The sequence below is a fragment of the Arachis ipaensis genome, chromosome B8, assembly GCF_059453495.1.
Source record: "Arachis ipaensis isolate K30076 ecotype BB chromosome B8, ASM5945349v1, whole genome shotgun sequence".
In the NCBI taxonomy this organism is placed as follows: domain Eukaryota; kingdom Viridiplantae; phylum Streptophyta; class Magnoliopsida; order Fabales; family Fabaceae; genus Arachis; species Arachis ipaensis.
The window spans coordinates 7,867,433-7,873,432 of NC_142443.1; positions in this window are offsets into that span (position 1 = coordinate 7,867,433).

The following is a 6,000-nucleotide window of genomic DNA, read 5'->3' on the forward strand; positions in this document are numbered from 1 at the left end:
GCCACCTCAACACCATTTTTAACCCTTCTGTACCAAGAAAATTGTCTTCCAATAGTCTTCAAGTCAAACAGATTACTATCCCCTAGAGAGGCAGCAAGCCGATCTGCATGATGACTCGAGAAGAGGCAACCCTTAGATTCATGAGAGAATAGTACTTCATTAAAATCACCAAGAACAATCCATGGCCCGCAGAAAGACGAAGACTGAGTAACAAGATAATCCCATAGCAAAACTCTGGTATTAAATTGAGGACTACCATAGATACCACTGCACCTCCAAATCACATTATTTACCTGAACCTCAACTGTAACACACTGATCGAAAGCATCAACCCATTTGCAGTGAACACCCTGTATTGCAGAAAGGAACCAAATACCCCCTTGTGTCCTGACGCCTCCACTATACCAATAGGGTGATAACCAAGTCTTTCCCAGAACATTTTCAAGTGTTGAAAAGGACAGTGAGTTTCAACCACAATAAAAATTACAGGTTTAAATTTCCTAACCAGCTCTTTACAATTCACCCGGGCTAACTTATTAGAAGCACCCCTAATATTCCAAGCTATTATATTTAAACTATCCATAATATAAAATATAAAAATATAAAACAAGGAAATCAAAGTGCTTCACCAACCTCAAACCGAGGCTTGCCCAGCGGAAGTGACTCCCGTGACCTTCAGGTTTGCCGGATCTCCCTGGAATATCTCCTTAATCCTGCCTACCGACGCAGTAACAGCCGGCAATGCGCCTTCCTTCTCCAATGGAACCGCCACGGTAACACCCTCCTTCACGGTTGCAGGAAGACATGACGATGCTTCCACCACCGTGCCTCCATTCTTCTCAATTGGCGAGCTCTGTAGGGACCCCGGCCTTGGTCGTTTTCGGAGAGAGGACCCGCAAGGCACTGGGGTGTGTCGGGTTGAGGAGATCGATGTCTCACCAACACGGGAAGCGCTGTGTCCGACCTTGACTCGTGACCCGACCCTAGCACGATAGGAGCTCGATCCATTCGTGTGAGAGAAGTGAATGGTGGGCCTGATTACTCTACCCGAATCGATTCTGGATTGAATGCCTCTTTGGACCTTGTTAGATTGCTTCTGACCCAGCTTGGTTTTACCTTTCCTCACAACTTGCTCCCAACCTGGTTCATCATGCATGCAAGCCTCCTCAACATTATTTCCTTCCAAATTATTAGCCTCCAAATCTTCTTGCAAATTCGATAGTAGGCGTTTTATATAGTAGTGTACAATAACATATCTTTAAATTTATTCATTACAAAAAGAGTTATTCTCCACATACAAGCGTTTTTCCATACAAGTCATACAAGTCATTTATATTCACGCGTTTTTTACGTTTTTCTCTGTGCCTCCTCTTCTTCTTCTTCTTCGTAATTTTTCTCTCTCGTTATCGTCGTCATCAACACCACCTCTTCCTCCTCCTTCTCTTCCTCTTTCATTTTTCATTGAAATTTTTTCTCCTCTTTTAGTTTTCTCTTTCTCCTTCATCATCAGTTATCTCGTTTGTTGAAAATAATAAATAATTTAGGTTCAGATTGTCAATTGAACCATAACGAAATTTATTATTATTTTGAATCCAAGGCTAAGGTGTGGTTCAATTTAAAAGAAAAAATATAGCATTAGAGGAAAGATTTTTCTGCCACAAATTTGGATGTAGTACGAAGATATTTGGGTGTATCTTAAGAATTTTTGGGTGTATTTTTATTCTGATAAGTTCTAGATAGTTCAAAATTCTTCCTCTTCCTCCTTCTCATCTTCTACAATTTCTTTTTTTTTTTTTATCATCATCACCATCTTCTTTTTTTTTTCTTATTCATCTTTTTTTTATATTACCTTCTCAAGTTTCTTCTTGTTTTATTCTCTTAACAAGAATAAAAACAAAAAAATCAAACAAAGAAGAAGAAGAAACACATAATGCTGCAAAATTACTTGAAAAATGATGAACTTACATTTATTTAACTAAAAGAAAGAAAGAAATAAGGAAAAAAAGAAGAAGAAAAAAATGCAGCATTAGAGAAAATATTTTTCTGTATTTGCAGCAAATTTGGGTGTAGCACGAAGATATTTGGGTGTAATATGAAGATATTTGAGTTTATTTTAAGAATTTTTGGGTGTATTTTTATTCTGATAAGTTCCATAATTCAACACTCTTCCTCTTCCTCCTTCTCATCTTCTACTGTTTTTTCTTTTTTTTATCATCATCACAATCTTTTTCTTCTTTTTTTTTTCTAATTCATCTTTTCTTTTTTATTTTATATTCTCAAGTTTCTTCTTATTTTACTCTCTTAACAAGAATAAAAATAAAAAAATCAAACAAAGAAGAAGAAAAAACACATAATGCTGTAAAATTACTTGAAAGATGATGAACTTACATTCATTTAACTAAAAGAAAGAAAGAAATAAGAAAAAAAAGACGAAAAAAACGCAGCATTAGAGAAAATATTTTTCTGTATTTGTAGCAAATTTGGGTGCAGTACGAAGATATTTGGGTGTAATACGAAGATATTTAAGTGTATTTTAAGAATTTTTGGTGTATTTTTATTCTGATAAGTTCTGCATAATTCAACACTCTTCCTCTTCCTCCTTCTCATCTTCTACTATTTCTTCTTCTTTTTTTATCATCATCACAATCTTTTTCTTCTTTTTTTTTCTAATTCATATTTTTTTTATTTTACCTTCTCAAGTTTCTTCTTGTTTTACTCTCTTAACAAGAATAAAAACAAAAAAATCAAACAAAGAAGAAGAAACACATAATGCTGCAAAATTACTTGAAAGAGGATGAACTTACATTCATTTAACTAAAAGAAAGAAAGAAATAAGGGAAAAAAGAAGAAGAAAAAAAAAACGCAGCATTAGAGAAAATATTTTTCTGTATTTGCAGCAAATTTGAGTGTAACACGAAGATATTTGGGTGTAATACGAAGATATTTGGGTGTATTTTTATTCTGATAAATTTTGCATAATTCAAAACTCTTCCTCTTCCTCCTCTTCATCTTCTATTGCCTCTTCATCTTCTACTGCTTCTTCTTTCTCATCTTCTTATTTCGTTTTCTTATAATTTTTTTGGGAGAAAAAATCAAACAAAGAGAAAAAAAATATAATATTGCAAAATCAATAGAAAGAGGAGAAGGAAAAAAATGCAGCAACAACAACGGTAATAAAAAACAACGATGAAGATGAAACACGTGAAGAAAAAGGAAGAGAAATACAAAGAAAAAGGAGAAGAAGAAGGAAGAGGAGGAGGAGAAGGAGAAGGAGGAACATGAAGAAGAAGTGTTTTTCATAATGGTGAGTGAGAACGCGCTTTAGAAATGGTTGAGTGACGCGTGTTATCACGCTCCAGTGGGTGAATGTAGTTTTTGTTAGATTTGGCCCAACTTGTAAGACTTGTAAGCCAAAAAAACATGTATGTGTAGCATAACTCTTACAAAAAAATACTTTGAATAAATATTATATATTATATTATGAAGATAAAATATTAAAAGAATTATGGTTACTATTTTATCCATTAAATTTATTTTATAAAATGAATTATTTGAAGGCAAATGATTTCTTTGAAAGTTGGATGTCAAATTATAGTATTGACTTTATATATTGTTTGAAGCCGTTAATATAAGAAACTTGTTGAGATATTGAGCAGTGGTATTCGATCTACAGATATAAAAAAAATACAAACTTTAGATATAAAAATAGAATAAAATAAGGAGTACATTGTCTTTTGAATGGTCTTTAAACATAAAAAATTAGTACTCAAAAATAAAATAAACCATGTATATAAAGTACCAACCACTTATATTACCATGACATCTGTTATTTGGACCAATGTCATTATGGTGTGTTTCTATTTCAAAAATATAGATACTTGTTCTTGACAATGGGGTTGGCATAGGAGTGCTTGTGTTTGGTAATGAAATTGGCATAGGAATTGTACCAGCTCCCTTGTCGAATCATCTCCTGATAATTTGCACGCCTTCTAGCTAGGTGATGTTACATTTGTTCTTTCGGTGACATCATCGTGATTATTAATTTATTGAATTCTCTATTTCTTAATAAATGGTAGAAAGACGTGTATAAAAAGAATGACAACAGTGATGGATGTTTGTAAGTGAAGCAGTTATTTAATTATCTCACGATTGCAGTAGTTATTTAACTCATTCATGGATTAATAGCTTTTTTTTATAAAAAAATAAAATTGTATTATTACTATTTTGTCCATAAATTTGATTCATAAAATGAATTATTCGAAGACAAATGGTGTCTATAAATTTGAATACCAAACTCTGGTATTGACTTTATATATTGATATAGATATAAGAAAATATTAAAATAATATTATAATAAGTTATTGATACCTAAATTTTTATCAATACCAAACTTATTTTCTAAGGAGATAAGAAATAGCATAATGTAAGTATCATACTCATAATTAATTTATCATAGATGGGATACTAGCTTAAACGTTCAGTCTTACATAAAACGAAACCCTAGCAGAGAAAGAGTACGTACTCCGTACTCAGAGAGAATGAGAGAAGGAGAGAGCGGGAACGAGTGTTTGAGGGCGAAACACAGTGAGCATGGCGGCCATGCCGTCGGAAGAGATAAGGGGGAGAGTGTGGGTGGGGGTGCATCCGGTGTCAAGGAGGGTTTTTCACGAGGGGGTTTTTCAAATCCTACAAAGATCTCCTTTAGAGATAAAGTCATTGGTCCAGAGAAATCGAAGGCGTTTGCACTTGCAGGATCTCTATCTGGGGATAGTATAGCCACGGTGGTGGGCAAGCAGGGCGATTCCCAACCTCCATGTGTAAACTTCACTGAAGAAGCCAAGCTTTGTTTGGCAGAGCCTTATCGAGAAGCTTTAGTGATTAAGGTTCTTGATAAAAATTATAGTTACACAGCTCTTTCACACAAGCTTCGGATGGTTTGGCGCATCAAAGGTGGCTTTGATCTACTTGATGTGGGGTTTGGGTACTTCATGGTAAAATTCGATGCATGTGAAGATCGTGAGAAGGTCATGCTTGGTGGTCCGTGGTTGATTGAGGGGCACTATGTTGCTGTAAAACCGTGGGATATAGATTTTCGGCCATGTGAGCAATCCTTCGGGTCTACGCTTGTATGGGTTCGGATTTCGGGACTCCCAATCTGGTGCTATCAGGAACAGGCCATGATGCGTATTGCTTCTGTAATAGGAGTTCCCATCAAAGTGGACTTAGCCACTAAATTGGCTGAGAGAGGACGATATGCCCGAGTATGTGTTCAAATAAATTTAGGACTGCCAGTGATCAAGCATATCATTGTGGAAGGCGTAACTCATGTAGTGGAGTATGAAAGTTTAAATTTAATTTGTAACTCTTGTGCACGTTATGGTCACGATATGGCACAGTGCTTGGGTAGAGACTCTAGGGAAGGAAAGAGTGTTGATTCCGATGCCACCAAGCCACGGGACGGTACAAAGGGAGTGCCACATCCTGAGACCAAAAGTCACAATTCAAATGAAGTAGAACCTAATGTGGTAGGTGGCGTTACTGGCGAGAATCCTGCATCGAATTTGCAAGAAGATTTGGAGGCTAATAATTTGGAAAGAAATAATGTTGAGGAGGCTTGCATGCATGATGAACCAGGCTGGGAGCAAGTTGTGAGGAAAGGTAAAACCAAGCTGGGTCAGAAGCAATCTAACAAGGTCCAAAAAGGCATTCAATCCAGAATCGATTCGGGTAGAGTAATCAGGCCCACCATTCACTTCTCTCACACGAATGGATCAAGCTCCTATCGTGCTAGGGTCGGGTCATGAGTCAAGGTCGGACACAGCGCTTCCCGTGTTGGTGAGACGTCGATCTCCTCAACCCGACACACCCCAGTGCCTTGCGGGTCCTCTCTCCGGAAACGACCAAGGCCGGGGTCCCTACAGAGCTCGCCAATTGAGAAGAATGGAGGCACGGTGGTGGAAGCATCGTCATGTCTTCCTGCAACCGTGAAGGAGGGTGTTA